This window comes from Amblyomma maculatum, chromosome 8 (genome assembly GCF_055883805.1).
Source record: "Amblyomma maculatum isolate TAMU_Amacu chromosome 8, ASM5588380v1, whole genome shotgun sequence".
Taxonomy (NCBI): domain Eukaryota; kingdom Metazoa; phylum Arthropoda; class Arachnida; order Ixodida; family Ixodidae; genus Amblyomma; species Amblyomma maculatum.
The window spans coordinates 111,344,050-111,353,960 of NC_139351.1; positions in this window are offsets into that span (position 1 = coordinate 111,344,050).

Here is a 9,911-nt window from a genome sequence, read left to right on the forward strand (position 1 = left end):
CCAACGTCTTTGCTAATTACGATATTATTATTAATACTTTAATTTAGCCATGACACAGGGCGGCTTCAGGCCTCTCACGGGGTATCGTCCTTTGCCGGCATCGTCCGTGTCTATGACTCGGAACAACGGACGTACTGGTTTTCGTGGAGTGCGGCTCTGGTTGGACTGGTCAAACGCCTCACTGCCGTACGCTCCAAACCACCGCTTTGATTAAGGTCATTTGAGCGGTTATTTCGCACGCGCAGTAGAGACTTACTGCCTCTTTACAAAGTGCTGGCAATGCTGCGAGATCTACAAGGAGTTGGTGGGAGCAAGTCAAGGCCGAATCGACCACGCCAAAACCGTTGGTGTATTCGATCGGCTGGCGGTTTTCTCATAGCTTAGATGATCACAATAACCGCACGAGTCATATACGATCCCCTGTCAAACACGAGGCCGGTCGCAGCCAACCGCAGCTACTGATTTGCTGATCTCGGTTGTGCCTTCCATAGCTCTAGCTGCCACGCATAGTGACCATATGGAGGGGTACTGCGTAAGAATGTTCAGACGTTATTCTCTGTGCTATTTCCCTTTTGTCGATATCTTCGCACGAAAACTGCGGCAAGGTTTTCTTGTTCGTTTTTCTGTCCACTGACGATGCCAATGAGAGGTAAGGAACTGTGCCCGGCATTCCACGTATTTGCCGAGTGCTTTATAAACATGACGAGGAATACTTACTGATAGTGCGGCTTTTAGTTCGTGGTAGGCACTCTCGATGCAGGAAATGCATGAAAAATGCACTCAAACTTGCACCAGTCAGACCTTTGTCCAGCTTCGCGCCTTTTTCCAAATTAGATATCTGTGGTGTCTAAACCATTATATATCGTAACCTGTATTATCCCCCTCTTTAGTACTGTAGAGCAACAAGCTAGATAATCATACTATAGGTCAATCTCTGTTTTTATTTATAAGTGAGCCTCTTTCACCTGTCCGCAAATTTTTTTATTCTCTCTTTGAAGTGTTGTTTTGTGGCACATTATGCCCGAGTACTTTGTCGAGGAGAATTATCAAATTTCTTTCTCTCCTGCTATTGGGACGTCTGATATATTGCGCCTTTTCACAAAGTCTTTTCCAAGCCCTGTTTTTTTGCTATCGTTTTTCATCTCTTTCGTGTCAGGAAGATGGGGCTATAATCAAGGATACCATACCTTTTCTGTCGTGTTCGTCTGTCGCTCTGTTTTTCCATCCAATATGTTCCACCAACTCGCCCGTTTGGCTATAGTGTTGATACCATACCTGTTTGTTAGTTATTTTGTATGTCAATTTCTTTTTAAAGAAGTTACATGGTCTGTTCGTAATGTGGTTTGTTTCGTTATTGCCAGTGCAGCGCTGAATGCGCGCATAGTCCATCGTTATCTTCAGGTCATAGGAACTAAGCAGATAGTGAGAAAAGATTCACCTCTTTAAACCAGTGCCGTGTCGTAACAGAAATTCCCCGCCGTGGTGGTGCAGTGGCTAGGCGCTCGCCTACTGTGCCCAAGGATGCGGGATCGAGTCCCGGACTCGTCGGTCGCTTTTCGATGGAGGCGAAAAGCAATTAAGGGCTCCGTGTGTGATGCGATGTCAGTACACGTTAAAGAACCCCAGGTGGTCGAAATTTCCAGAGCCCTCCACTACGTAGTTTCTTATAACCTGAGTTGCTTTGGGACCGTCAAACCCTACAAAACTAACAACAACAGGAACTTAACTCGAGATTACACGTCCAGTTTCGTGAGGCAGAAACGGCATTGAATATCCTCGCCCTGACTTCCTTCGTTTTTTTTTTTTTTTTATGCGCATGTGAGATGGTCCGTAAACAGATTTTTTCTTTCCACTAATATATACCGCACCCCTTTTTTATTTTATACCCTTCGCCGTCTCCTCGTACTGCTCAGGCCTTGGGTCGTCTATTTTGGCGATGTTCAAGCTCTCGTGGCACGCCCATACTACATAGTAATTGTACATGGTCGTTGTAGTACTTGCATGTAGCTTGACAGTGGTGCGTCCTGATTCTAATGCTTATGCTGATCTGGGCAAGCATTTAAAAAGCACGGTGACTTGGCCAAGACGAATATCACCTTGACTCAGTCGGTTTTCTCTTAAGACCCGTTGTTTCCTTTTTTAAAGCTTGGAACAAGCCTGCTGAAACTCCTTGTATATCGCATTAGCGCTGGTTTGGCTCGTACTCAAATGTGGATGTCCAAGGCGAGACTGGCACCGTCAACTCTGCGTTCTTTGTGCGATTCCTACGGCGGCCTGCACTGCTGTGCTGTCTGCTGTCAAGAAGAAGACGCAGACAGTCGTGACTTGCTCGTTTCTCTCACAAGGAGAGGGCACGGCCTTCTAACAGTTCTTCCGCGTAGCGCGGCTGCGGACCTGTCGACTGCTTCTCTGATATCTAGTGATACGAATCTAGATGACACTTACAAACAACAGCAGCAAAGAATACTCCCACGTAATTATGGGTGCTTACGTGATACGTGAATCGCACAGAAATGGGCCACTAAGGGTGCAAGTTCTCTTTTTTTTTTTTTTTTTTGAGGCCAGAGTCCAGCCTGGCAACATTGTCTTCGGACAGCGGATGTAAACGGAGTTATTCATTATAAGATAAGAATATTTCGTCCCCGCTTACGTAGGACAACTGGCCCTTAAGCAAGGGATTTCAGTTATGCAATCTACGCTGGTATATGGAAAGAGACCTAGCGTAGAGTAGAATTATGTGACAAGAAACGGTCATATCATCATCATAATCATCATCAATATAAACTGGGATACCTACTGCACCTCTCCCATATCTCTCTAGTTAACCCGGTTCTATGCTAGCTGTATCGATATACGTATACCGTCATACACACAGAAGCATTTAGCTCAGTTGTAAATTGGTAGGGGTAACTGCCCTAGATATCTTGTCAGAAGGCGTGAATCATAACTCAGGAACTATGTATGCAAACTTCCTAAACATTTGCTATCCACTTAGTGGAACTTCTGCCCGGATAAAGAGAGTGTGCGATTTATGTCGTGGGAGGAGTTCACCCTAAGGAAACAAAGCATCGGTGTCAGTAATGCTGACAGATATCAGCTATTGTCTTTATCCCTACTTAGCAAGCGTTCCTGGTGGTCCTCTTGAGTTGCACTTCCCCTTTTTCGGCCATTTTGCCTTTACCTCCCTTTCCCCCTTTTTGGCCATTTCTACTACTTCCTTCAACTTGGCGGTTCAGAAGTTTACCCAGATTTAGACAGTTAAGGAATCTTTTTTACAATCCAACTTAGCAACCATACATGCCAGTACAAAGCCAGAATATATTATGTGCGTTGGAGATACAATACTTTTACTTCGAAACAACAGATTCAGCATATAAATTCGTATATGAAAGTCACTGAAAAACTTAAGCACGCAGAGCAGATTTAATTCACTAGAAATGAATGTAACGAAATAAAAGCCTTTTTTTTTTTCGCTAGACAGTCACCGATTCCCTCACACCGTAACCTAAGCTTTGGCTGCACGCAAATTGAAATTGCCCCTACAGTAAAAATATGTGGCGTTTATTTCCACAAAATAATGTCTGAGGAACACACACACACACACACACACACACACACACACACACACACACACACACACACACACACACACACACACACACACACACACACACACACACACACACACACACACACACACACACACACACACACACACACACACACACACACACACACACACACACACACACACACACACACACACACGCACGCACGCACGCACGCACGCACGCACGCACGCACGCACGCACGCACGCACGCACGCACGCACGCACGCACGCACGCACGCACGCACGCACGCACGCACGCACGCACGCACGCACGCACGCACGCACGCACGCACGCACACACACACACACACACACACACGTTTTAATGTTTGTCCAAAATTGTAGGCATATTGGCAGAGCTCCATTTCTTCCCGCCGCTCAGAATTTAGCCATATGTCTACAAATCTTTATTTTTGTCTAAAGTAATGTTTTCCTGTGTAGATGGAACTACAGAAATAAACAGAAATAAAGAAATAAACAAAGGGCTATTTGTCAAAAAAGTTTAAGGAATTAAATTATAACGCCTATAGCATGCGGTTGTTCACGTTTTAGCGTAATACCAGGCGATACCTTCACTGGCACAAAATAATTCGCTGCATGACGCAAATAATCGCCTCTAACCGCATGATACTTTCAAATGCAATTTATTCTTTAATAAAACACGTGCACAAACATGTGCTTCACGGTCTGCAGGCAACTGAATCACACCGTTCTCACGGGCATTTGGCCAACAAATGCTTGCACATAAATTGTCCCCTCGGTTAAACTATTTACGCCACAATGAAATTGTTATAGAAAGTGTCAATTCAAAAACAATAAGGTTAGCTTTTTTTCGCACGCAAATGCATTTAATTTACGCTTCTGTATACTATATACTTCTGCTGTATTTCATGAATCAGATGTTGTTTATTGGTGTTAGCCGCATGTATGTAGTACATTTGTTCATGGCCGTATTGTGTTGCAAAATGTTTCAATAACACTGAACAATACTTAACAGATGTAGAACGTTAATGATTTTGCTCTAATTTAGTAGTAGTATAACATATTTGGTTGCCGAAAACTCGCTGTTATTGACATCTAATGGAGTCCGAACGACGTCAAGTGAAGTAATATTTAATTTTTTTTTCTCGGATTCTTCATTTTCTTAAGGAAATTGGGTACACATTGATTAAACAGAAACGCGTCGTGCACTGATCTTCGTGATCTCTCATTAACCACCCTGTAATTCTCTACTGACAGTGTGTTATTATTTAAAGAACACACACACTTCGATAATACATACGAAGGGAGCCAACAGTCGCTGGCCCAAAGGAAAGCCTAGGGGTCTTTTCTAGGTTTTAATCAATATGAGATAATACCGTAGCTGTGGACGTCATTGGTTAGAAAGTAAAGGAGCAACTACATGCCTCTGGTCATATATGAACTCAAGTCCTCCGAATTTCCCTTCTTGTGCTCTTTGGCTGAGCTATAACGACAGCAATTCAATCTTCCATGTTCTTGGGTATTTATGCTACATGTAACCTATGCTCGAGAGCATTCGCCAGAACACTCTCAACACTGGCGAACACTCTCGAATATAGGTTACACGTAACAGAAATAGCCAGGAAAATGGAAGATTAAATTACCGTTGTCATAGCACAGTCGAAGAGCACAAGAAGCGAAATTCGGAGATCTTGGGTTCAGATTTCACCGGCGGCATGTAGTTCTTTTATTTTCTAATTAATGACCTCCACAGTTACAGTATTATGCCATATTGATAAACTCATAGATGAACTTAAGTCCTCCGAATTTGCGTTCTTGTGGTCTTTGACTGAGCTATAACGACAGCAATTCAATCTTCCATGTTCTTGGGTATTTATGCTACATGTAACCTATGCTCGAGAGCATTCGCCAGAACACTCTCAACACTGGCGAACACTCTCGAATATAGGTTACACGTAACAGAAATAGCCAGGAAAATGGAAGATTAAATTACCGTTGTCATAGCACAGTCGAAGAGCACAAGAAGCGAAATTCGGAGATCTTGGGTTCAGATTTCACCGGCGGCATGTAGTTCTTTTATTTTCTAATTAATGACCTCCACAGTTACAGTATTATGCCATATTGATAAACTCATAGATGAACTCAAGTCCTCCGAATTTGCGTTCTTGTGGTCTTTGACTGAGCTATAACGACAGCAATTCAATCTTCCATGTTCTTGGGTATTTATGCTACATGTAACCTATGCTCGAGAGCATTCGCCAGAACACTCTCAACACTGGCGAACACTCTCGAATATAGGTTACACGTAACAGAAATAGCCAGGAAAATGGAAGATTAAATTACCGTTGTCATAGCACAGTCGAAGAGCACAAGAAGCGAAATTCGGAGATCTTGGGTTCAGATTTCACCGGCGGCATGTAGTTCTTTTACTTTCTAATTAATGACCTCCACAGTTACAGTATTATGCCATATTGATAAACTCATAGTACGCTCTGCTTTTCTTTGTAGCAGTAGCTATTGGCTTCTTTCGTATGTGTCCCATTACGAAGCCGCTCAATTCGCTAATGTGGATGCTTGGACGCTGTACCAAGAACTATAGAACCACTCAGTTTCCATATGTTTGCCGAAATACGCTTGGAGTTATTCGCTACTTGAAAACCGTGTCTAGTGTTCCTCCCAAGGGTTCATCCGCACTTGAACAGCGAAGGTTGCTGTAACAGCAGCAGGGGTTAGAAAACGCTGCCACTCCGTGGTTATCTCTATTTACCCGAGAGGCCTCCTGGCTGGGAAACCGCAATGCAAGGTCCTTGAACGCCAACTGAGCGATGAGCAGAAACTTTGCTTTTAGGCGCTCGGTAGGGCGGGCCTGCAACTTTTAGCAGGCAATACGGTATACGACTATCTAGCATTGATATCGAACTCTTATCTGTGTAGTAGAGCTGAGCACGAAACTACGGGGGTAAAGCGAGTGTAGATTAGAGGAAGCGTAGATTTGTGTCAACACGTTCGATTTAGAGCCGGCTCATGAACACAGCAATGAAAGATTCCGGGACGACGACAAAGCCGTGGAAAACCTCCTGAATATTCGTCCGTTCGGGGAGCTTTACAGTTCACTACAAAGCCTTCTGTCACGTGATCACAAATTGTACATTTCATTGGGTAACAGGTGAGCCCAGCGCTTCATTCTCATTGCCCAGGAAAAGGACACATGACCACGGAGTCACCGGGTGATCTTTATGGAGATTTTATTTTTAACGCCATGGAAGGGCACGTTAAACAGAAAACCCGGCGTTGCCGTTATAAACGAAAACTCCCGAGCACGGCGTTGGCAGCTGGTAACTGGTGTAGCTGGCAGGGCTGGCATGACCAAGCACTGATTCTTCGATGGTTTGTGTAGCTGAAGACCACACGATTTCACAAACTTGGGAAGAGCTGCTAACTTGAGTTGCTCATTTGCGGTGGGAAGGTGGAATAACAATCAACATTCCAGTGCTTTTGGATGCAGAGTCAGGCAGGCTACACCTATAGGCCGCACAGGTATGTTCATATGGCTTGGTTAAAGTGGGCTTTATGTAATGCAGTGAAATGTCGAGCTCTTAGCCGCGTTTTTCATCATGTGGGCTTTATATATCGAGTGGTCGCCTAGCCCTGCACTGGCGCATTATGCGCTTAAAGGCCCTTAAGTGTACTCCTAGCTTTTTTTTTTTTATGTTCGCCATAAGCTTTGCTATTGATGCAGCTATCGATAACGCAACATCTGAGGGTATTGTAAAAAAGGTCGCTGGTTACGTTGTGAGCTGAACAGAAATGACAATCGATCTCTTTCCATTAACAACGCTGGTCAATTTTCTTCAAATTACTGAGACGGTTACCAGTGTTTTCAGTATTGGTCATCACTTAAACATTTACCTGCTTTTATGAACAAGTTATTAAACAGAATGCAACCGACCTCTACACATAGCCTTCATAGATTACGAGAAAGCATTTGATTCATTCGAAACCAAAAACGTCACGTAGAGGAGGCATGTGTGAACACATTGGAAGATGCCCAGTAACCATACTCCTCCATAAAGAAAGCAATAAAATCCCTATAAGGAAGGGTGTTCGGCAGGGAAACACAAACTCTCTAGTGCTATTCACTGCTTACATGAAGTATTCGGAGATCTGGATTAGGAAATTAGGGATATGCGTTAATGGAGATTATTGCAGCAATTTGCGATTCTTCGATGACATTGTCTTGTTAAATAACTCAGGAGACGAATTGTAAAGAGTGAAGACGTAGACAGGCAAATCGATAGGATAGGATAGGATAGGATAGGATAGGATAGGATAGGATAGGATAGGATAGGATAGGATAGGATAGGATAGGATAGGATAGGATAGGATAGGATAGGATAGGATAGGATAGGATAGGATAGGAAATACGTTACTTTCTCTAGGCAAGTCGAGATAGTAGGTCTGTTTGGTTTATTGGGTTTTAGCGACCCAACGTTACGAGGGAAGCCGTAGTGGAGGCGTTCGGACATTTCGACCACCCGGGGTAACATGCACTGACATCGGACAGTGCACGGGCGCCTTGCGGCTGCTTTTCGCCTCCATCGAAAAGCAGCCATCGCACAAGACAGTCAGTCTAAAAATTAATATGCAGAAGTTCAACAGTCTGGGAAGAATGTTCAACAGCCAAGGAAGGGATCATCAGTTTAAAAATGGTAGCAAGGCGTTGGAAATGGTTTTTTGTTTCTTGCTTTTGGTAATCGGTCAATGCCAATCATTGCCAACTTCATGCATTCCGAGTTTATTGGAGATTGTAGAGTTAGACCTTCAAAAAACGCATGTCTCCGATGATTTCCAGCTGTAGTGGTTCACGCCCACCGTAGAGACATTCCGCTAAATTGGCCAAACTCGCCATCTCAACTGAATTCTCATCCTCCGACCACTAGCTTTTCATTGAGTAAGCGGCCAACATTTCTCTTTCGCAAAATAGTCATAGTTTTGCGTGAGTACGTGCGGGAGTGCTGTCTCCTTCCGGACACGAACCTCGTGTATCTCTACCTATGAATTTGTACCTCTTTCTTGCGAGCCTCGATCGACCCGCCACCACCGAGCAGTCAGAAGGCCACAACGAAATGAAATTCAAAAGGGAAAGGCGACCAATGTAAAAGCGAATTGGGCTATTACCAAGAGATAGATAGATATATGGATTTATTGAAAGGAAAAGCAGAGAGGTTGGCCGGAATAATTAAAATCTGGCCTGCTACTCTGCACTGGGGAAGGGGAGAAGAAAGAAGATCATGATGGGTGGGATGACGATGTGGCAGAAGGCATATGAAATAAATATACAGGCATAGTAGCTTGCCTCACAAGCGCGAATCAAGCCCGCTGGCGCACAAAAAACGGCAAAGAGCACGCACTGCCTGGACACCCTTCCCCTTGTCCTGCCAAGCGCCCAGCAGCAGTTCCTCCGACATAGGCCTCTTGTTCAAACCAAAGCTGATAATGCAGTTTGATGCCATCATATCGCATAATCGCCGGTGCATTTCATCTTCTCTTGGAATACACTCAAACACTTCAGCAAACCTATGATTGTTAGTTCTTCAGATTGCCTGCCTTTCCCAAGTTCAATTCCTCTTTCTCACTTGATTAAAAAAAGAAAACACTTCTCAAGCTCGCCTCTGTTCTCTAACCTGCGTTGTTTTATACAGCTCCGTATAATTACACCAATTTCCACTCAGGAGCTTGGACTGACGCGGCTCGCACTGGATCTCTCATAATTACCGCCATATTGTGACCTATTCTAATCGCCATGTTAGTGCTTAGACGTTCCGCTCGTTATTAAGGATCGGTGCAGAGCTGGTTCAACGCACCGTAAGAGGCCGTCGATCGTGGCAGGCAACGCCAGGTGCTGATAGCAGCTCGAATTTCGCCAGTCTCGATTCTCTACCTTTTCTTTCCTCTCCACTTTCAAGGGCATATCTCGCTTAGAGAAAACGACGTGCTCTATACGATAACGTCGTGACGCTTTACCGCGCTAGCTGCACTCGGCGCTTATCGACGCGTGTTAAGTAAGAAGGCTTGCATGCGCACAATGACCTTTTTGAGTGAATAGCCTCTGTTTAAAAAATCAAACTATCAGCCATTTGAAAATGTTAGACCTTTTTAAATATCGAGACTCGGTGCCTTATCCTGCGTTCAGCGTTAATAGGGCTGGTAGACAAGGACAACAAAATGTTGAGATAAGCAACGTTTGCTTTTAGTTGGTTTACGTTTTCTTGGTGAAATCCTTTTTAGCGCTACACATAAGGGACAGGACAACTGTCT